This window comes from Rhipicephalus microplus, chromosome X (assembly GCF_043290135.1).
Source record: "Rhipicephalus microplus isolate Deutch F79 chromosome X, USDA_Rmic, whole genome shotgun sequence".
Lineage (NCBI taxonomy): Eukaryota > Metazoa > Arthropoda > Arachnida > Ixodida > Ixodidae > Rhipicephalus > Rhipicephalus microplus.
The window spans coordinates 61,577,855-61,595,894 of record NC_134710.1 but is presented as its reverse complement, the minus strand read 5'-3'; the positions used below and the strand labels follow the sequence as shown (position 1 = coordinate 61,595,894).

The following is an 18,040-nucleotide window of genomic DNA, read 5'->3' as shown; positions in this document are numbered from 1 at the left end:
ATGGGCGATCCTTTACCTTCACATCGATGGCGGAGAGCAACTTCCGAGCAGCCTCAGCACTCGTCAGTGTCACAGCCCATACGTGGTTCACTTGATACGCCCCCAACGCCAGAACGTCGTCGAGCGCACCAAGCTTGGCCAAAGTGTCCCTGTATTCTTCGACGCGGTAAGGCCGGGCTCTCGGATCACCATGCATGAAAAAGGTATTCGCAGCGATGCGTCCGGAAGGCAGATTGGGCAGAATCACCTGATAATCGTCGGCGCTAGGCGCAAAAACCCTGTTACCGCAGCCCGGTCGGGCCGCTGATACCGCTCCATCGGAGCCGAACATTCCGCGACCGTATCGCTCGAAAGCCGGAAGTGGAATGACTGAGCTAGCAGGCCGCAGTAGTGAGCGTGGCTTCTAACTCTGGGCATACGCCTTCCGTACACATTCTGTCATCATCAATAAATTGGTCTTTAAATTGTCTAGCTACACACGCGACACCAGGTGATGGCCAGTAGAACACAATAAAAAGTACTGGCCTTCGCAGTGATCGAACCTACGACCTTCGCGTTATTAGCATGACGCTCTAACCGACTGAGCTAGCTGGCCGGAGTAGCAAGTCCGGCTTCTAACACTGGGCATACCAGCCTTCGATACACATTCGGTCATCATCATAAATTGGTCTTTAAATTGTCTAGCTACACACCCGACAACTGGTGACGGCCAGTAGAACACAATAAAAAATACTGGCTTGCGCAGGGATCGAACCTACGACCTTCGCGTTATTAGCACGACGCTCTAACTGACTGAGCTAGCTGGCCGGAGTAGCAAGTCCGGCTTCTAACACTGGGCATACCAGCATTCGGTACACATTCGGTCATCATCATAAAATTGTCTTTAAATTGTCTAGCTACACACCCGACACCTGGTGACGGCCAGTAGAACACAATAAAAAATACTGGCTTGCGCAGGGATCCAACCTACGACCTTCGCGTTATTAAAACGACGCTCTAACCGACTGAGCTAGCAGGCCGGAGTAGCGAGTGTGGCTTCTAACACTGGGCATACGCCTTCGGTGCATATTCGCTGATGATCAATAAATTGGTCTTTAAATTTACTAGCAATACACCCGACACCAGAAGACGGCCAGTAGAACACAACAAAAAGTACTGGCCTGCGCAGCGATCGAACCTACGACCTTCGCGTTATTAGCACGAGCGCTCTATCCGACTGAGCTAGCTGGCCGGAGTAGCAAGTCTGGCTTCTAACACTGGGCATACGCCTTCGGTACACATTCGGTCATCATTAATAAATTGGTCTTTAAATTGTCTAGCTACACTCCCGACACCAGGTGACGGCCAGTAGAACACAACAAAAAGTACTGGCCTGCGCAGCGATCGAACCTACGACCTTCGCGTTATTAGCACGAGCGCTCTATCCGACTGAGCTAGCTGGCCGGAGTAGCAAGTCTGGCTTCTAACACTGGGCATACGCCTTCGGTACACATTCGGTCATCATTAATAAATTGGTCTTTAAATTGTCTAGCTACACACCCGACACCAGGTGACGGCCAGTAGAACACAATAAAAAATACTGGCCTGCGCAGGGATCGAACCTACGACCTTCGCGTTATTAGCACGACGCTCTAACCGACTGAGCTAGCAGGCCGGAGTAGCGAGTGCGGCTTCTAACACTGGGAATACATTTTCGGTACACATTCGGTCATCATCAATAAATTGGTCTTTAAATTGTCTAGCTACACACCCGACAGCTGGTGACGGCCAGTAGAACACAATAAAAATTCTGGCCTGCGCAGCGATTGAACCTATGACCTTCGCGTTATTAGCACGAACGCTCTAACCGACTGAGCTAGCTGGCCGGAGTAGCAAGTCCGGCTTCTAACACTGGGCATACGCCTTGGGTACACATTCGGTCATCATACATAAATTGGTCTTTATAATGTCTAGCTACACACCCGACACCAGCTGACGGGCAGTAGAACACAACAAAAAGTACTGGCCTGCGCAGCGATCGAACCTACGACCTTCGCGTTATTAGCACGAACGCTCTAACCGACTGAGCTAGCTGGCCGGAGTAGCAAGTCCGGCTTCTAACACTGGGCATACGCCTTCGGTACACATTCGGTCATCATCAATAAATTGGTCTTTAAATTGTCTAGCTACACACCCGACACCAGGTGACGGCCAGTAGAACATAATACAAAAATACTGGATTGCGCAGGAATCGAACCTACGACCTTTGCGTTATTAGCACGATGCTCAAACCGACTGAGCTAGCATGCCGGAGTAGCGAGTGTGGCTTCTAATATTGAGCATACGCCTTCGGTACACATTCGGTCATCATGAATAAATTGGTCTTTAAATTTACTAGCTATACACCCCACACCAGGTGACGAGCAGTAGAACACAACAAAAAATACTGGCCTGCACAGGGATCAAACCTACGACCTTCGCATTATTAGCACGACGCTCTAACCGACTGAGCTAGCAGGCCGGAGTAGCGAGTGCGGCTTCTAACACTGGCCATACGCCTTCGGTACACATTCGGTCATCATCAATGAATTGGTCTTTAAATTGTCTAGCTACACACCCGACACCAGGTGACGGCCAGTAGAACACAATAAAAAGTACTGGCCTTCGCAGCGGTCGAACTTACGACCTTCGCGTTATCAGCACGGACGCTCTAACCGACTGAGCTAGCTTGCCGGAGTAGCAAGTTCGGCTTCTAACACTGGCCTTCGGTACAGATTCGGTCATCATCAATAAATTGGTCTTTAAATTGTCTAGCTACACACCCGACAGCTGGTGACGGCCAGTAGAACACAATAAAGATACTGGCCTGCGCAGCGATTGAACCTACGACATTCGCGTTATTAGCACGAACGCTCTAACCGACTCAGCTAGCTGGCCGGAGTAGCAAGTCCGGCTTCTAACACTGGGCATACGCCTTGGGTACACATTCGGTCATCATCAATAAATTGGTCTTTAAATTGTCTAGCTACACACCCGACACCAGGTGACGGCCAGTAGAACATAATAAAAAAACTACTGGATTGCGCAGTGATCGAACCTACGACCTTCGCGTTATTAGCACGACGCTCTAAACGACTGAGCTAGCTGGCCGGAGTAGCAAGTCCGGCTTCTAACACTGGGCATACGCCTTGGGTACACATTCGGTCATCATCAATAAATTGGCCTTTAAATTGTCTAGCTACACACCCGACACCAGGTGACGGCCAGTAGAACACAATAAAAAATACTGGCTTGCGCAGGGATCCAACCTACGACCTTCGCGTTATTAGAACGACGCTCTAACCGACTGAGCTAGCAGGCCGGAGTAGCGAGTGTGGCTTCTAACACTGGGCATACGCCTTCGGTGCATATTCGGTGATGATCAATAAATTGGTCTTTAAATTTACTAGCAATACACCCGACACCAGAAGACGGCCAGTAGAACACAACAAAAAGTACTGGCCTGCGCAGGGATCGAACCAACGACCTTCGCGTTATTAGCACGACGCTCTAACCGACTGAGCTAGCAGGCCGGAGTAGCGAGTGCGGCTTCTAACACTGGGCATACCAGCCTTCGGTACACATTCGGTCATCATCATAAATTGGTCTTTAAATTGTCTAGCTACACACCCGACACCTGGTGACGGCCAGTAGAACACAATAAAAAATACTGGCTTGCGCAGGGATCGAACCTACGACCTTCGCGTTTAGAACGACGCTCTAACCGACTGTGCTAGCAGGCCGGAGTAGCGAGTGTGGCTTCTAACACTGGGCATACGCCATCGGTGCATATTCGGTCATCATCAATAAATTGGTCTTTGAATTTACTAGCAATACACCGGACACCAGAAGACGGCCAGTAGAACACAACAAAAAGTACTGGCCTGCGCAGCGATCAAACCTACGACCTTCACGTTATTAGCACGAACGCTCTATCCGACTGAGCTAGCTGGCCGGAGTAGCAAGTCTGGCTTCTAACACTGGGAATACATCTTCGGTACACATTCGTTCATCATCAATAAATTGGTCTTTAAAATGCCTAGCTACACAGCCGACACCAGGTGACGGCCAGTAGAACACAACAAAAAGTACTGGCCTGCGCAGCGATCGAACCTACGACCTTCGCGTTATGAGCAAGAACGCTCTAACTGACTGAGCTAGCTGGCCGGAGTAGCAAGTCCGGCTTCTAACACTGGCCATACGCCTTCGGTACACATTCGGTCATCATCAATAAATTGGTCTTTAAATTGTCTAGCTACACACCCGACAGCTGGTGACGGCCAGTAGAACACAATAAAAATACTGGCCTGCGCAGCGATTGAACCTATGACCTTCGCGTTATTAGCACGAACGCTCTAACCGACTGAGCTAGCTGGCCGGAGTAGCAAGTCCGGCTTCTAACACTGGGCATACGCCTTGGGTACACATTCGGTCATCATACATAAATTGGTCTTTAAATTGTCTAGCTACATACCCGACATCAGCTTACGGGCAGTAGAACACAACAAAAAGTACTGGCCTGCGCAGCGATCGAACCTACGACCTTCGCGTTATTAGCACGAACGCTCTAACCGACTGAGCTAGCTGGCCGGAGTAGCAAGTCCGGCTTCTAACACTGGGCATACGCCTTCGGTACACATTCGGTCATCATCAATAAATTGGTCTTTAAATTGTCTAGCTACACACCCGACACCAGGTGACGGCCAGTAGAACATAATAAAAAAATACTGGATTGCGCAGGGATCGAACCTACGACCTTCGCGTTATTAGCACGATGCTCAAACCGACTGAGCTAGCATGCCGGAGTAGCGAGTGTGGCTTCTAACATTGAGCATACGCCTTCGGTACACATTCGGTCATCATGAATAAATTGGTCTTTAAATTTACTAGCTATACACCCGACACCAGGTGACGGCCAGTAGAACACAACAAAAAGTACTGGCCTGCGCAGCGATCGAACCTACGACCTTCGCGTTATTAGCACGAACGCTCTAACCGACTGAGCTAGCAGGCCGGAGTAGCGAGTGCGGCTTCTAACACTGGCCATACGCCCTCGGTACACATTCGGTCATCATCAATAAATTGGTCTTTAAATTGTCTAGCTACACACCCGACACCAGGTGACGGCCAGTAGAACACAATAAAAAATACTGGCTTGCGCAGGGATCGAACCTACGACCTTCGCGTTTAGAACGACGCTCTAACCGACTGTGCTAGCAGGCCGGAGTAGCGAGTGTGGCTTCTAACACTGGCCATACGCCTTCGGTACAGATTCGGTCATCATCAATAAATTGGTCTTTAAATTGTCTAGCTACACACCCGACACCTGGTGACGGCCAGTAGAACACAACAAAAAGTACTGGCCTGCGCAGCGATCAAACCTACGACCTTCACGTTATTAGCACGAACGCTCTATCCGACTGAGCTAGCTGGCCGGAGTAGCAAGTCTGGCTTCTAACACTGGGAATACATCTTCGGTACACATTCGTTCATCATCAATCAATTGGTCTTTAAAATGCCTAGCTACACAGCCGACACCAGGTGACGGCCAGTAGAACACAACAAAAAGTACTGGCCTGCGCAGCGATCGAACCTACGACCTTCGCGTTATGAGCAAGAACGCTATAACTGACTGAGCTAGCTGGCCGGAGTAGCAAGTCCGGCTTCTAACACTGGCCATACGCCTTCGGTACACATTCGGTCATCATCAATAAATTGGTCTTTAAATTGTCTAGCTACACACCCGACAGCTGGTGACGGCCAGTAGAACACAATAAAAATACTGGCCTGCGCAGCGATTGAACCTATGACCTTCGCGTTATTAGCACGAACGCTCTAACCGACTGAGCTAGCTGGCCGGAGTAGCAAGTCCGGCTTCTAACACTGGGCATACGCCTTGGGTACACATTCGGTCATCATACATAAATTGGTCTTTAAATTGTCTAGCTACACACCCGACACCAGCTGACGGGCAGTAGAACACAACAAAAAGTACTGGCCTGCGCAGCGATCGAACCTACGACCTTCGCGTTATTAGCACGAACGCTCTAACCGACTGAGCTAGCTGGCCGGAGTAGCAAGTCCGGCTTCTAACACTGGGCATACGCCTTCGGTACACATTCGGTCATCATCAATAAATTGGTCTTTAAATTGTCTAGCTACACACCCGACACCAGGTGACGGCCAGTAGAACATAATAAAAAAATACTGGATTGCGCAGGGATCGAACCTACGACCTTCGCGTTATTAGCACGATGCTCAAACCGACTGAGCTAGCATGCCGGAGTAGCGAGTGTGGCTTCTAACATTGAGCATACGCCTTCGGTACACATTCGGTCATCATGAATAAATTGGTCTTTAAATTTACTAGCTATACACCCGACACCAGCTGACGGGCAGTAGAACACAACAAAAAGTACTGGCCTGCGCAGCGATCGAACCTACGACCTTCGCGTTATTAGCACGAACGCTCTAACCGACTGAGCTAGCTGGCCGGAGTAGCGAGTGCGGCTTCTAACACTGGCCATACGCCCTCGGTACACATTCGGTCATCATCAATAAATTGGTCTTTAAATTGTCTAGCTACACACCCGACACCAGGTGACGGCCAGTAGAACACAATAAAAAGTACTGGCCTTCGCAGTGGTCGAACTTACGACCTTCGCGTTATCAGCACGGACGCTCTAACCGACTGAGCTAGCTTGCTGGAGTAGCAAGTTCGGCTTCTAACACTGGCCATACGCCTTCGGTACAGATTCGGTCATCATCAATAAATTGGTCTTTAAATTGTCTAGCTACACACCCGACACCTGGTGACGGCCAGTAGAACACAATAAAGATACTGGCCTGCGCAGCGATTGAACCTACGACATTCGCGTTATTAACACGAACGCTCTAACCGACTCAGCTAGCTGGCCGGAGTAGCAAGTCCGGCTTCTAACACTGGGCATACGCCTTGGGTACACAATCCGTCATCATCAATAAATTGGTCTTTAAATTGTCTAGCTACACACCCGACAACAGGTGACGGCCAGTAGAACATAATAAAAAAACTACTGGATTGCGCAGTGATCGAACCTACGACCTTCGCGTTATTAGCACGACGCTCTAACCGACTGAGCTAGCAGGCCGGAGTAGCGAGTGTGGCTTCTAACACTGGGCATACGCCTTCGGTGCATATTCGGTGATGATCAATAAATTGGTCTTTAAATTTACTAGCAATACACCCGACACCAGAAGACGGCCAGTAGAACACAACAAAAAGTACTGGCCTGCGCAGCGATCGAACCTACGACCTTCGCGTTATTAGCACGAGCACTCTATCCGACTGAGCTAGCTGGCCGGAGTAGCAAGTCTGGCTTCTAACACTGGGCATACGCCTTCGGTACACATTCGGTCATCATTAATAAATTGGTCTTTAAATTGTCTAGCTACACACCCGACACCAGGTGACGGCCAGTAGAACACAATAAAAAATACTGGCCTGCGCAGGGATCGAACCTACGACCTTCGCGTTATTAGCACGACGCTCTAACCGACTGATCTAGCATGCCGGAGTAGCGAGTACGGCTTCTAACACTGGGAATACATCTTCGGTACACATTCGGTCATCATCAATAAATTGGTCTTTAAATTGTCTAGCTACACAGCCGACACCAGGTGACGGCCAGTAGAACACAACAAAAAGTACTGGCCTGCGCAGCGATCGAACCTACGACCTTCGCGTTATCAGCACGAACGCTCTAACTGACTTAGCTAGCTGGCCGGAGTAGGAAGTCCGGCTTCTAACACTGGGAGTACAACTTCGGTACACATTCGTTTGTCATCAATAAATCGGTCTTTCAATTGTCTGGCTACACACCCGACACCAGGTGACGGCCAGTAGAACACAATAAAAAATACTGGCCTGCGCAGGGATCGAACCAACGACCTTCGCGTTATTAGCACGACGCTCTAACCGACTGAGCTAGCAGGCCGGAGTAGCGAGTGCGGCTTCTAACACTGGGAATACATCTTCGGTACACATTCGGTTGTCATCAATAAATCGGCCTTTAAATTGTCTAGCTACACACCCGACACCAGGTGACGGCCAGTAGAACATAATAAAAAAAATACTGGCCTGCGCAGGGATCGAACCTACGACCTTCGCGTTATTAGCACGACGCTCTAACCGACTGAGCTAGCAGGCCGGAGTAGCGAGTGCGGCTTCCGACACTGGGCATACGCCTTCGGTACACATTCGGTCATCATCATAAAATGGTCTTTAAATTGTGTAGCTACACACCTGACACCAGGTGACGGCCAGTAGAACACAATAAAAAAATACTGGCCTGCGCAGGGATCGCACCTACGACCTTCGCGTTATTAGCACGAATGCTCTAACCGACTGAGCTAGCTGGCTGGAGTAGGAAGTCCGGCTTCTAACACTGGGCATACGCCTTCGGTACACATTCGGTCATCATCAATAAATTGGTCTCTAAATTGTCTAGCTACACACCCGACAGCTGGTGACGGCCAGTAGAACACAATAAAAAGTACTGGCCTTCGCAGTGGTCGAACTTACGACCTTCGCGTTATCAGCACGGACGCTCTAACCGACTGAGCTAGCTTGCCGGAGTAGCAAGTTCGGCTTCTAACACTGGCCATACGCCTTCGGTACAGATTCGGTCATCATCAATAAATTGGTCTTTAAATTGTCTAGCTACACACCCGACAGCTGGTGACGGCCAGTAGAACACAATAAAGATACTGGCCTGCGCAGCGATTGAACCTACGACATTCGCGTTATTAGCACGAACGCTCTAACCGACTCAGCCAGCTGGCCGGAGTAGCAAGTCCGGCTTCTAACACTGGGCATACGCCTTGGGTACACATTCGGTCATCATCAATAAATTGGTCTTTGAATTGTCTAGCTACACACCCGACACCAGGTGACGGCCAGTAGAACATAATAAAAAAACTACTGGATTGCGCAGTGATCGAACCTACGACCTTCGCGTTATTAGCACGACGCTCTAACCGACTGAGCTAGCTGGCCGGAGTAGCAAGTCCGGCTTCTAACAATGGGCATACCAGCCTTCGGTACACATTCGGTCATCATCATAAATTTGTCTCTAAATTGTCTAGCTACACACCCGACACCTGGTGACGGCCAGTAGAACACAATAAAAAATACTGGCTTGCGCAGGGATCGAACCTACGACCTTCGCGTTATTAGAACGACGCTCTAACCGACTGAGCTAGCAGGCCGGAGTAGCGAGTGTGGCTTCTAACACTGGGCATACGCCTTCAGTGCATATTCGGTGATGATCAATAAATTGGTCTCTAAATTTACTAGCTACACACCTGACACCAGGTGACGGCCAGTAGAACACAATAAAAAAATACTGGCCTGCGCAGAGATCGCACCTACGACCTTCGCGTTATTAGCACGAATGCTCTAACCGACTGAGCTAGCTGGCTGGAGTAGGAAGTCCGGCTTCTCACACTGGGCATACGCCTTCGGTACACATTCGGTTATCATCAATAAATTGGTCTCTAAATTGTCTAGCTACACACCCGACAGCTGGTGACGGCCAGTAGAACACAATAAAAATACTGGCCTGCGCAGCGATTGAACCTACGACCTTCGCGTTATTAGCACGAACGCTCTAACCGACTGAGCTAGCTGGCCGGAGTAGTAAGCGTGGCTTCTAACACTGGGAGTACATCTTCGGTACACATTCGGTTGTCATCAATAAATCGATCTTTAAATTGTCTAGCTACACACCCGACACCAGGTGACGGCCAGTAGAACACAATAAAAAATTCTGGCCTGCGCAGGGATCGAACCAACGACCTTCGCGTTATTAGCACGACGCTCTAACCGACTGAGCTAGCAGGCCGGAGTAGCGAGTGCGGCTTCTAACACTGGGAATACATCTTCGGTACACATTCGGTTGTCATCAATAAATCGGTCTTTAAATTGTCTAGCTACACACCCGACACCAGGTGACGGCCAGTAGAACACAACAAAAAGTACTGGCCTGCGCAGCGATCGAACCTACGACCTTCGCGTTATTAGCACGAACGCTCTAACCGACTGAGCTAGCTGGCCGAAGTAGCGAGTGCGGCTTCTAACACTGGGAATACATCTTCGGTACACATTCGGTTGTCATCAATAAATCGGTCTTTAAATTGTCTAGCTACACACCCGACACCAAGTGACGGCCAGTAGAACACAATAAAAAATACTGGCCTGCGCAGGGTTCGAACCAACGACCTTCGCGTTATTAGCACGACGCTCTAACCGACTGAGCTAGCAGGCCGGAGTAGCGAGTGCGGCTTCTAACACTGGGAATACATCTTCGGTACACATTCGGTTGTCATCAATAAATCGGTCTTTAAATTGTCTAGCTACATACCCGACACCAGGTGACGGCCAGTAGAACACAACAAAAAGTACTGGCCTGCGCAGCGATCGAACCTACGACCTTCGCGTTATTAGCACGAACGCTCTAACCGACTGAGCTAGCTGGCCGGAGTAGCAAGTCCGGCTTCTAACACTGGGCATACCAGCCTTCGGTACACATTCGGTCATCATCATAAAATTGTCTTTAAATTGTCTAGCTACACACCCGACACCTGGTGCGGCCAGTAGAACACAATAAAAAATACTGGCTTGCGCAGGGATCGAACCTACGACTTTCGCGTTATTAGAACGACGCTCTAACCGACTGAGCTAGCAGGCCGGAGTAGCGAGTGTGGCGTCTAACACTGGGCATACGCCTTCGGTGCATATTCGGTGATGATCAATAAATTGGTCTTTATATTTACTAGCAATAATCCCGACACCAGAAGACGGCCAGTAGAACACAACAAAAAGTACTGGCCTGCGCAGCGATCGAACCTACGACCTTCGCGTTATTAGCACGAGCGCTCTATCCGACTGAGCTAGCTGGCCGGAGTAGCAAGTCTGGCTTCTAACACTGGGCATACGCCTTCGGTACACATTTGGTCATCATTAATAAATTGGTCTTTAAATTGTCTAGCTACACACCCGACACCAGGTGACGGCCAGTAAAACACAATAAAAATACTGGCCTGCGCAGGGATCGAACCTACGACCTTCGCGTTATTAGCACGACGCTCTAATCGACTGAGCTAGCAGGCCGGTGTAGCGAGTGCGGCTTCTAACACTGGGAATACATCTTCGGTACACATTCGGTCATCATCAATAAATTGGTCTTTAAATTGTCTAGCTACACAGCCGACACCAGGTGACGGCCAGTAGAACACAACAAAAAGTACTGGCCTGCGCAGCGATCGAACCTACGACCTTCGCGTTATCAGAACGAACGCTCTAACTGACTTAGCTAGCTGGCCGGAGTAGGAAGTCCGGCTTCTAACACTGGGAGTACAACTTCGGTACACATTCGGTTGTCATGAATAAATCGGTCTTTCAATTGTCTAGCAACACACCCGACACCAGGTGACGGCCAGTAGAACACAATAAAAAATACTGGCCTGCGCAGGGATCGTACCAACGACCTTCGCGTTATTAGCACGACGCTCTAACCGACTGAGCTAGCAGGCCGGAGTAGCGAGTGCGGCTTCTAACACTGGGAATACATCTTCGGTACACATTCGGTTGTCATCAATAAATCGGTCTTTAAATTGTCTAGCTACACACCCGACACCAGGTGACGGCCAGTAGAACACAACAAAAAGTACTGGCCTGCGCAGCGATCGAACCTACAACCTTCGCGTTATTAGCACGAACGCTCTAACCGACTGAGCTAGCTGGCCGGAGTAGGAAGTCCGGCTTCTAACACTGGGCATACGCCTTCGGTACCCATTCGGTCATCATCAATAAATTGGTCTTTAAATTGTCTAGCTACACACCCGACACCAGGTGACGGCCAGTAGAACATAATAAAAAAAGTACTGGCCTGCGCAGGGATCGAACCTACGACCTTCGCGTTATTAGCACGACGCTCTAACCGACTGAGCTAGCAGGCCGGAGTAGCGAGTGCGGCTTCTAACACTGGGCGTACGCCTTCGGTACACATTCGGTCATCATCATAAATTGGTCTTTAAATTATGTAGCTACACACCTAACACCAGGTGACGGCCAGTAGAACACAATAAAAAAATACTGGCCTGCGCAGGGATCGCACCTACGACCTTCGCGTTATTAGCACGAATGCTCTAACCGACTGAGCAAGCTGGCTGGAGTAGGAAGTCCGGCTTCTAACACTTGGCATACGCCTTCGGTACACATTCGGTCATCATCAATAAATTGGTCTTTAAATTGTCTAGCTACACACCCGACAGCTGGTGACGGCCAGTAGAACACAATAAAAATACTGGCCTGCGCAGCGATTGAACCTATGACCTTCGCGTTATTAGCACGAACGCTCTAACCGACTGAGCTAGCTGGCCGGAGTAGCAAGTCCGGCTTCTAACACTGGGCATACGCCTTGGGTACACATTCGGTCATCATACATAAATTGGTCTTTAAATTGTCTAGCTACACACCCGACACCAGCTGACGGGCAGTAGAACACAACAAAAAGTACTGGCCTGCGCAGCGATCGAACCTACGACCTTCGCGTTATTAGCACGAACGCTCTAACCGACTGAGCTAGCTGGCCGGAGTAGCAAGTCCGGCTTCTAACACTGGGCATACGCCTTCGGTACACATTCGGTCATCATCAATAAATTGGTCTTTAAATTGTCTAGCTACACACCCGACACCAGGTGACGGCCAGTAGAACATAATAAAAAAATACTGGATTGCGCAGGGATCGAACCTACGACCTTCGCGTTATTAGCACGATGCTCAAACCGACTGAGCTAGCATGCCGGAGTAGCGAGTGTGGCTTCTAACATTGAGCATACGCCTTCGGTACACATTCGGTCATCATGAATAAATTGGTCTTTAAATTTACTAGCTATACACCCGACACCAGCTGACGGGCAGTAGAACACAACAAAAAGTACTGGCCTGCACAGCGATCGAACCTACGACCTTCGCGTTATTAGCACGAACGCTCTAACCGACTGAGCTAGCAGGCCGGAGTAGCGAGTGCGGCTTCTAACACTGGCCATACGCCTTCGGTACACATTAGGTCATCATCAATAAATTGGTCTTTAAATTGTCTAGCTACACACCCGACACCAGGTGACGGCCAGTAGAACACAATAAAGAGTACTGGCCTTCGCAGTGGTCGAACTTACGACCTTCGCGTTATCAGCACGGACGCTCTAACCGACTGAGCTAGCTTTCCGGAGTAGCAAGTTCGGCTTCTAACACTGGCCATACGCCTTCGGTACAGATTCGGTCATCATCAATAAATTGGTCTTTAAATTGTCTAGCTACACACCCGACACCTGGTGACGGCCAGTAGAACACAATAAAGATACTGGCCTGCGCAGCGATTGAACCCACGACATTCGCGTTATTAGCACGAACGCTCTAACCGACTCAGCTAGCTGGCCGGAGTAGCAAGTCCGGCTTCTAACACTGGGCATACGCCTTGGGTACACATTCGGTTATCATCAATAAATTGGTCTTTAAATTGTCTAGCTACACACCCGACAACAGGTGACGGCCAGTAGAACATAATAAAAAAACTACTGGATTGCGCAGTGATCGAACCTACGACCTTCGCGTTATTAGCACGACGCTCTAACCGACTGAGCTAGCTGGCCGGAGAAGCAAGTCCGGCTTCTAACACTGGGCATACCAGCCTTCGGTACACATTCGGTCATCATCATAAATTTGATTTTAAATTGTCTAGCTACACACCCGACAACTGGTGACGGCCAGTAGAACACAATAAAAAATACTGGCTTGCACAGGGATCGAACCTACGACCTTCGCGTTATTCGAACGATGCTCTAACCGACTGAGCTAGCAGGCCGGAGTAGCGAGTGTGGCTTCTAACACTGGGCATACGCCTTCGGTGCATATTCGGTGATGATCAATAAATTGGTCTTTAAATTTACTAGCAATACACCCGACACCAGAAGACGGCCAGTAGAACACAACAAAAAGTACTGGCCTGCGCAGCGATCGAACCTACGACCTTCGCGTTATTAGCACGAGCAATCTATCCGACTGAGCTAGCTGGCCGGAGTAGCAAGTCTGGCTTCTAACACTGGGCATACGCCTTCGGTACACATTCGGTCATCATTAATAAATTGGTCTTTAAATTGTCTAGCTACACACCCGACACCAGGTGACGGCCAGTAGAACACAATAAAAAATACTGGCCTGCGCAGGGATCGAACCTACGACCTTCGCGTTATTAGCACGACGCTCTAACCGACTGAGCTAGCAGGTCGGAGTAGCGAGTGCGGCTTCTAACACTGGGAATACATCTTCGGTACACATTCGGTCATCATCAATAAATTGGTCTTTAAATTGTCTAGCTACACAGCCGACACCAGGTGACGGCCAGTAGAACACAACAAAAAGTACTGGCCTGCGCAGCGATCGAACCTACGACCTTCGCGTTATCAGCACGAACGCTCTAACTGACTTAGCTAGCTGGCCGGAGTAGGAAGTCCGGCTTCTAACACTGGGAGTACAACTTCGGTACACATTCGGTTGTCATCAATAAATCGGTCTTTCAATTGTCTAGCTACACACCCGACACCAGGTGACGGCCAGTAGAACACAATAAAAAATACTGGCCTGCGCAGGGATCGAACCTACGACCTTCGCGTTATTAGCACGACGCTCTAACCGACTGAGCTAGCAGGCTGGAGTAGCGAGTGCGGCTTCCAACACTGGGCATACGCCTTCGGTACACATTCGGTAATCATCATAAATTGGTCTTTAAATTGTGTAGCTACACACCTGACACCAGGTGACGGCCAGTAGAACACAATAAAAAAATACTGGCCTGCGCAGGGATCGCACCTACGACCTTCGCGTTATTAGCACGAATGCTCTAACCGACTGAGCTAGCTGGCTGGAGTAGGAAGTCCGGCTTCTAACACTGGGCATACGCCTTCGGTACACATTCGGTCATCATCAATAAATTGGTCTCTAAATTGTCTAGCTACACACCCGACAGCTGGTGACGGCCAGTAGAACACAATAAAAAGTACTGGCCTTCGCAGTGGTCGAACTTACGACCTTCGCGTTATCAGCACGGACGCTCTAACCGACTGAGCTAGCTTGCCGGAGTAGCAAGTTCGGCTTCTAACACTGGCCATACGCCTTCGGTACAGATTCGGTCATCATCAATAAATTGGTCTTTAAATTGTCTAGCTACACACCCGACAGCTGGTGACGGCCAGTAGAACACAATAAAGATACTGGCCTGCGCAGCGATTGAACCTACGACATTCGCGTTATTAGCACGAACGCTCTAACCGACTCAGCCAGCTGGCCGGAGTAGCAAGTCCGGCTTCTAACACTGGGCATACGCCTTGGGTACACATTCGGTCATCATCAATAAATTGGTCTTTAAATTGTCTAGCTACACACCCGACACCAGGTGACGGCCAGTAGAACATAATAAAAAAACTACTGGATTGCGCAGTGATCGAACCTACGACCTTCGCGTTATTAGCACGACGCTCTAACCGACTGAGCTAGCTGGCCGGAGTAGCAAGTCCGGCTTCTAACACTGGGCATACCAGCCTTCGGTACACATTCGGTCATCATCATAAATTTGTCTTTAAATTGTCTAGCTACACACCCAACACCTGGTGACGGCCAGTAGAACACAATAAAAAATACTGGCTTGCGCAGGGATCGAACCTACGACCTTCGCGTTATTAGAACGACGCTCTAACCGACTGAGCTAGCAGGCCGGAGTAGCGAGTGTGGCTTCTAACACTGGGCATACGCCTTCAGTGCATATTCGGTGATGATCAATAAATTGGTCTTTAAATTTACTAGCTACACACCTGACACCAGGTGACGGCCAGTAGAACACAATAAAAAAATACTGGCCTGCGCAGAGATCGCACCTACGACCTTCGCGTTATTAGCACGAATGCTCTAACCGACTGAGCTAGCTGGCTGGAGTAGGAAGTCCGGCTTCTAACACTGGGCATACGCCTTCGGTACACATTCGGTCATCATCAATAAATTGGTCTCTAAATTGTCTAGCTACACACCCGACAGCTGGTGACGGCCAGTAGAACACAATAAAAATACTGGCCTGCGCAGCGATTGAACCTACGACCTTCGCGTTATTAGCACGAACGCTCTAACCGACTGAGCTAGCTGGCCGGAGTAGTAAGCGTGGCTTCTAACACTGGGAGTACATCTTCGGTACACATTCGGTTGTCATCAATAAATCGATCTTTAAATTGTCTAGCTACACACCCGACACCAGGTGACGGCCAGTAGAACACAATAAAAAATACTGGCCTGCGCAGGGATCGAACCAACGACCTTCGCGTTATTAGCACGACGCTCTAACCGACTGAGCTAGCAGGCCGGAGTAGCGAGTGCGGCTTCTAACACTGGGAATACATCTTCGGTACACATTCGGTTGTCATAAATAAATCGGTCTTTAAATTGTCTAGCTACACACCCGACACCAGGTGACGGCCAGTAGAACACAACAAAAAGTACGGGCCTGCGCAGCGATCGAACCTACGACCTTCGCGTTATTAGCACCAACGCTCTAACCGACTGAGCTAGCTGGCCGAAGTAGCGAGTGCGGCTTCTAACACTGGGAATACATCTTCGGTACACATTCGGTTGTCATCAATAAATCGGTCTTTAAATTGTCTAGCTACACACCCGACACCAAGTGACGGCCAGTAGAACACAATAAAAAATACTGGCTTGCGCAGGGATCGAACCTACGACTTTCGCGTTATTAGAACGACGCTCTAACCGACTGAGCTAGCAGGCCGGAGTAGCGAGTGTGGCTTCTAACACTGGGCATACGCCTTCGGTGCATATTCGGTGATGATCAATAAATTGGTCTTTAAATTTACTAGCAATAATCCCGACACCAGAAGACGGCCAGTAGAACACAACAAAAAGTACTGGCCTGCGCAGCGATCGAACCTACGACCTTCGCGTTATTAGCACGAGCGCTCTATCCGACTGAGCTAGCTGGCCGGAGTAGCAAGTCTGGCTTCTAACACTGGGCATACGCCTTCGGTACACATTTGGTCATCATTAATAAATTGGTCTTTAAATTGTCTAGCTACACACCCGACACCAGGTGACGGCCAGTAGAACACAATAAAAAATACTGGCCTGCGCAGGGATCGAACCTACGACCTTCGCGTTATTAGCACGACGCTCTAACCGACTGAGCTAGCAGGCCGGAGTAGCGAGTGCGGCTTCTAACACTGGGAATACATCTTCGGTACACATTCGGTCATCATCAATAAATTGGTCTTTCAATTGTCTAGCAACACACCCGACACCAGGTGACGGCCAGTAGAACACAATAAAAAATACTGGCCTGCGCAGGGATCGAACCAACGACCTTCGCGTTATTAGCACGACGCTCTAACCGACTGAGCTAGCAGGCCGGAGTAGCGAGTGCGGCTTCTAACACTGGGAATACATCTTCGGTACACATTCGGTTGTCATCAATAAATCGGTCTTTAAATTGTCTAGCTACACACCCGACACCAGGTGACGGCCAGTAGAACACAACAAAAAGTACTGGCCTGCGCAGCGATCGAACCTACGACCTTCGCGTTATTAGCACGAACGCTCTAACCGACTGAGCTAGCTGGCCGGAGTAGGAAGTCCGGCTTCTAACACTGGGCATACGCCTTCGGTACCCATTCGGTCATCATCATAAATTGGTCTTTAAATTGTGTAGCTACACACCTGACACCAGGTGACGGCCAGTAGAACACAATAAAAAAATACTGGCCTGCGCAGGGATCGCACCTACGACCTTCGCGTTATTAGCACGAATGCTCTAACCGACTGAGCAAGCTGGCTGGAGTAGGAAGTCCGGCTTCTAACACTTGGCATACGCCTTCGGTACACATTCGGTCATCATCAATAAATTGGTCTTTAAATTGTCTAGCTACA

General features: G+C 49.4%; 45 non-coding genes across 45 annotated transcripts; all 45 read right to left on the bottom strand.

The window, feature by feature from the left end:
• Positions 1–733: 733 nt before the first annotated feature.
• On the bottom strand, positions 734–807 carry TRNAI-AAU (transfer RNA isoleucine (anticodon AAU)). Its single transcript has one exon. It is a non-coding gene; the product is annotated as a tRNA-Ile (tRNA).
• A 138-nt stretch (positions 808–945) lies between these two features.
• TRNAI-AAU (transfer RNA isoleucine (anticodon AAU)) lies at positions 946–1,019 on the bottom strand. Its single transcript has one exon. It is a non-coding gene; the product is annotated as a tRNA-Ile (tRNA).
• Positions 1,020–1,156: 137 nt separating this feature from the next.
• Positions 1,157–1,231, bottom strand: TRNAI-AAU (transfer RNA isoleucine (anticodon AAU)). The gene has a single exon. It is a non-coding gene; the product is annotated as a tRNA-Ile (tRNA).
• A 137-nt stretch (positions 1,232–1,368) lies between these two features.
• Positions 1,369–1,443, bottom strand: TRNAI-AAU (transfer RNA isoleucine (anticodon AAU)). The gene has a single exon. It is a non-coding gene; the product is annotated as a tRNA-Ile (tRNA).
• Positions 1,444–1,580: 137 nt separating this feature from the next.
• Positions 1,581–1,654, bottom strand: TRNAI-AAU (transfer RNA isoleucine (anticodon AAU)). The gene has a single exon. It is a non-coding gene; the product is annotated as a tRNA-Ile (tRNA).
• Positions 1,655–2,002: 348 nt separating this feature from the next.
• TRNAI-AAU (transfer RNA isoleucine (anticodon AAU)) lies at positions 2,003–2,077 on the bottom strand. Its single transcript has one exon. It is a non-coding gene; the product is annotated as a tRNA-Ile (tRNA).
• A 138-nt stretch (positions 2,078–2,215) lies between these two features.
• TRNAI-AAU (transfer RNA isoleucine (anticodon AAU)) lies at positions 2,216–2,289 on the bottom strand. The gene has a single exon. It is a non-coding gene; the product is annotated as a tRNA-Ile (tRNA).
• Positions 2,290–2,426: 137 nt separating this feature from the next.
• On the bottom strand, positions 2,427–2,500 carry TRNAI-AAU (transfer RNA isoleucine (anticodon AAU)). The gene has a single exon. It is a non-coding gene; the product is annotated as a tRNA-Ile (tRNA).
• Positions 2,501–3,266: 766 nt separating this feature from the next.
• Positions 3,267–3,340, bottom strand: TRNAI-AAU (transfer RNA isoleucine (anticodon AAU)). Its single transcript has one exon. It is a non-coding gene; the product is annotated as a tRNA-Ile (tRNA).
• A 137-nt stretch (positions 3,341–3,477) lies between these two features.
• On the bottom strand, positions 3,478–3,551 carry TRNAI-AAU (transfer RNA isoleucine (anticodon AAU)). Its single transcript has one exon. It is a non-coding gene; the product is annotated as a tRNA-Ile (tRNA).
• Positions 3,552–4,533: 982 nt separating this feature from the next.
• On the bottom strand, positions 4,534–4,608 carry TRNAI-AAU (transfer RNA isoleucine (anticodon AAU)). Its single transcript has one exon. It is a non-coding gene; the product is annotated as a tRNA-Ile (tRNA).
• Positions 4,609–4,746: 138 nt separating this feature from the next.
• On the bottom strand, positions 4,747–4,820 carry TRNAI-AAU (transfer RNA isoleucine (anticodon AAU)). The gene has a single exon. It is a non-coding gene; the product is annotated as a tRNA-Ile (tRNA).
• Positions 4,821–4,957: 137 nt separating this feature from the next.
• On the bottom strand, positions 4,958–5,032 carry TRNAI-AAU (transfer RNA isoleucine (anticodon AAU)). The gene has a single exon. It is a non-coding gene; the product is annotated as a tRNA-Ile (tRNA).
• Positions 5,033–6,013: 981 nt separating this feature from the next.
• Positions 6,014–6,088, bottom strand: TRNAI-AAU (transfer RNA isoleucine (anticodon AAU)). The gene has a single exon. It is a non-coding gene; the product is annotated as a tRNA-Ile (tRNA).
• A 138-nt stretch (positions 6,089–6,226) lies between these two features.
• Positions 6,227–6,300, bottom strand: TRNAI-AAU (transfer RNA isoleucine (anticodon AAU)). The gene has a single exon. It is a non-coding gene; the product is annotated as a tRNA-Ile (tRNA).
• A 137-nt stretch (positions 6,301–6,437) lies between these two features.
• Positions 6,438–6,512, bottom strand: TRNAI-AAU (transfer RNA isoleucine (anticodon AAU)). The gene has a single exon. It is a non-coding gene; the product is annotated as a tRNA-Ile (tRNA).
• Positions 6,513–7,074: 562 nt separating this feature from the next.
• TRNAI-AAU (transfer RNA isoleucine (anticodon AAU)) lies at positions 7,075–7,148 on the bottom strand. Its single transcript has one exon. It is a non-coding gene; the product is annotated as a tRNA-Ile (tRNA).
• Positions 7,149–7,497: 349 nt separating this feature from the next.
• Positions 7,498–7,571, bottom strand: TRNAI-AAU (transfer RNA isoleucine (anticodon AAU)). The gene has a single exon. It is a non-coding gene; the product is annotated as a tRNA-Ile (tRNA).
• A 349-nt stretch (positions 7,572–7,920) lies between these two features.
• TRNAI-AAU (transfer RNA isoleucine (anticodon AAU)) lies at positions 7,921–7,994 on the bottom strand. Its single transcript has one exon. It is a non-coding gene; the product is annotated as a tRNA-Ile (tRNA).
• A 139-nt stretch (positions 7,995–8,133) lies between these two features.
• Positions 8,134–8,207, bottom strand: TRNAI-AAU (transfer RNA isoleucine (anticodon AAU)). Its single transcript has one exon. It is a non-coding gene; the product is annotated as a tRNA-Ile (tRNA).
• Positions 8,208–9,193: 986 nt separating this feature from the next.
• Positions 9,194–9,267, bottom strand: TRNAI-AAU (transfer RNA isoleucine (anticodon AAU)). Its single transcript has one exon. It is a non-coding gene; the product is annotated as a tRNA-Ile (tRNA).
• A 349-nt stretch (positions 9,268–9,616) lies between these two features.
• Positions 9,617–9,691, bottom strand: TRNAI-AAU (transfer RNA isoleucine (anticodon AAU)). Its single transcript has one exon. It is a non-coding gene; the product is annotated as a tRNA-Ile (tRNA).
• A 137-nt stretch (positions 9,692–9,828) lies between these two features.
• On the bottom strand, positions 9,829–9,902 carry TRNAI-AAU (transfer RNA isoleucine (anticodon AAU)). The gene has a single exon. It is a non-coding gene; the product is annotated as a tRNA-Ile (tRNA).
• Positions 9,903–10,039: 137 nt separating this feature from the next.
• On the bottom strand, positions 10,040–10,114 carry TRNAI-AAU (transfer RNA isoleucine (anticodon AAU)). Its single transcript has one exon. It is a non-coding gene; the product is annotated as a tRNA-Ile (tRNA).
• A 137-nt stretch (positions 10,115–10,251) lies between these two features.
• TRNAI-AAU (transfer RNA isoleucine (anticodon AAU)) lies at positions 10,252–10,325 on the bottom strand. Its single transcript has one exon. It is a non-coding gene; the product is annotated as a tRNA-Ile (tRNA).
• A 137-nt stretch (positions 10,326–10,462) lies between these two features.
• TRNAI-AAU (transfer RNA isoleucine (anticodon AAU)) lies at positions 10,463–10,537 on the bottom strand. Its single transcript has one exon. It is a non-coding gene; the product is annotated as a tRNA-Ile (tRNA).
• Positions 10,538–10,674: 137 nt separating this feature from the next.
• TRNAI-AAU (transfer RNA isoleucine (anticodon AAU)) lies at positions 10,675–10,748 on the bottom strand. The gene has a single exon. It is a non-coding gene; the product is annotated as a tRNA-Ile (tRNA).
• Positions 10,749–10,885: 137 nt separating this feature from the next.
• On the bottom strand, positions 10,886–10,960 carry TRNAI-AAU (transfer RNA isoleucine (anticodon AAU)). Its single transcript has one exon. It is a non-coding gene; the product is annotated as a tRNA-Ile (tRNA).
• Positions 10,961–11,096: 136 nt separating this feature from the next.
• TRNAI-AAU (transfer RNA isoleucine (anticodon AAU)) lies at positions 11,097–11,170 on the bottom strand. Its single transcript has one exon. It is a non-coding gene; the product is annotated as a tRNA-Ile (tRNA).
• Positions 11,171–11,519: 349 nt separating this feature from the next.
• Positions 11,520–11,593, bottom strand: TRNAI-AAU (transfer RNA isoleucine (anticodon AAU)). The gene has a single exon. It is a non-coding gene; the product is annotated as a tRNA-Ile (tRNA).
• A 137-nt stretch (positions 11,594–11,730) lies between these two features.
• TRNAI-AAU (transfer RNA isoleucine (anticodon AAU)) lies at positions 11,731–11,805 on the bottom strand. The gene has a single exon. It is a non-coding gene; the product is annotated as a tRNA-Ile (tRNA).
• Positions 11,806–11,944: 139 nt separating this feature from the next.
• Positions 11,945–12,018, bottom strand: TRNAI-AAU (transfer RNA isoleucine (anticodon AAU)). Its single transcript has one exon. It is a non-coding gene; the product is annotated as a tRNA-Ile (tRNA).
• Positions 12,019–12,578: 560 nt separating this feature from the next.
• TRNAI-AAU (transfer RNA isoleucine (anticodon AAU)) lies at positions 12,579–12,653 on the bottom strand. Its single transcript has one exon. It is a non-coding gene; the product is annotated as a tRNA-Ile (tRNA).
• Positions 12,654–12,791: 138 nt separating this feature from the next.
• TRNAI-AAU (transfer RNA isoleucine (anticodon AAU)) lies at positions 12,792–12,865 on the bottom strand. Its single transcript has one exon. It is a non-coding gene; the product is annotated as a tRNA-Ile (tRNA).
• Positions 12,866–13,002: 137 nt separating this feature from the next.
• On the bottom strand, positions 13,003–13,077 carry TRNAI-AAU (transfer RNA isoleucine (anticodon AAU)). Its single transcript has one exon. It is a non-coding gene; the product is annotated as a tRNA-Ile (tRNA).
• Positions 13,078–14,274: 1,197 nt separating this feature from the next.
• Positions 14,275–14,348, bottom strand: TRNAI-AAU (transfer RNA isoleucine (anticodon AAU)). Its single transcript has one exon. It is a non-coding gene; the product is annotated as a tRNA-Ile (tRNA).
• Positions 14,349–14,697: 349 nt separating this feature from the next.
• Positions 14,698–14,771, bottom strand: TRNAI-AAU (transfer RNA isoleucine (anticodon AAU)). Its single transcript has one exon. It is a non-coding gene; the product is annotated as a tRNA-Ile (tRNA).
• Positions 14,772–15,757: 986 nt separating this feature from the next.
• Positions 15,758–15,831, bottom strand: TRNAI-AAU (transfer RNA isoleucine (anticodon AAU)). Its single transcript has one exon. It is a non-coding gene; the product is annotated as a tRNA-Ile (tRNA).
• Positions 15,832–16,180: 349 nt separating this feature from the next.
• Positions 16,181–16,255, bottom strand: TRNAI-AAU (transfer RNA isoleucine (anticodon AAU)). Its single transcript has one exon. It is a non-coding gene; the product is annotated as a tRNA-Ile (tRNA).
• Positions 16,256–16,392: 137 nt separating this feature from the next.
• On the bottom strand, positions 16,393–16,466 carry TRNAI-AAU (transfer RNA isoleucine (anticodon AAU)). Its single transcript has one exon. It is a non-coding gene; the product is annotated as a tRNA-Ile (tRNA).
• A 349-nt stretch (positions 16,467–16,815) lies between these two features.
• TRNAI-AAU (transfer RNA isoleucine (anticodon AAU)) lies at positions 16,816–16,889 on the bottom strand. Its single transcript has one exon. It is a non-coding gene; the product is annotated as a tRNA-Ile (tRNA).
• A 137-nt stretch (positions 16,890–17,026) lies between these two features.
• On the bottom strand, positions 17,027–17,101 carry TRNAI-AAU (transfer RNA isoleucine (anticodon AAU)). Its single transcript has one exon. It is a non-coding gene; the product is annotated as a tRNA-Ile (tRNA).
• A 137-nt stretch (positions 17,102–17,238) lies between these two features.
• TRNAI-AAU (transfer RNA isoleucine (anticodon AAU)) lies at positions 17,239–17,312 on the bottom strand. Its single transcript has one exon. It is a non-coding gene; the product is annotated as a tRNA-Ile (tRNA).
• Positions 17,313–17,449: 137 nt separating this feature from the next.
• TRNAI-AAU (transfer RNA isoleucine (anticodon AAU)) lies at positions 17,450–17,523 on the bottom strand. The gene has a single exon. It is a non-coding gene; the product is annotated as a tRNA-Ile (tRNA).
• A 137-nt stretch (positions 17,524–17,660) lies between these two features.
• Positions 17,661–17,735, bottom strand: TRNAI-AAU (transfer RNA isoleucine (anticodon AAU)). The gene has a single exon. It is a non-coding gene; the product is annotated as a tRNA-Ile (tRNA).
• Between the last annotated feature and the right edge of the window lie 305 nt (positions 17,736–18,040).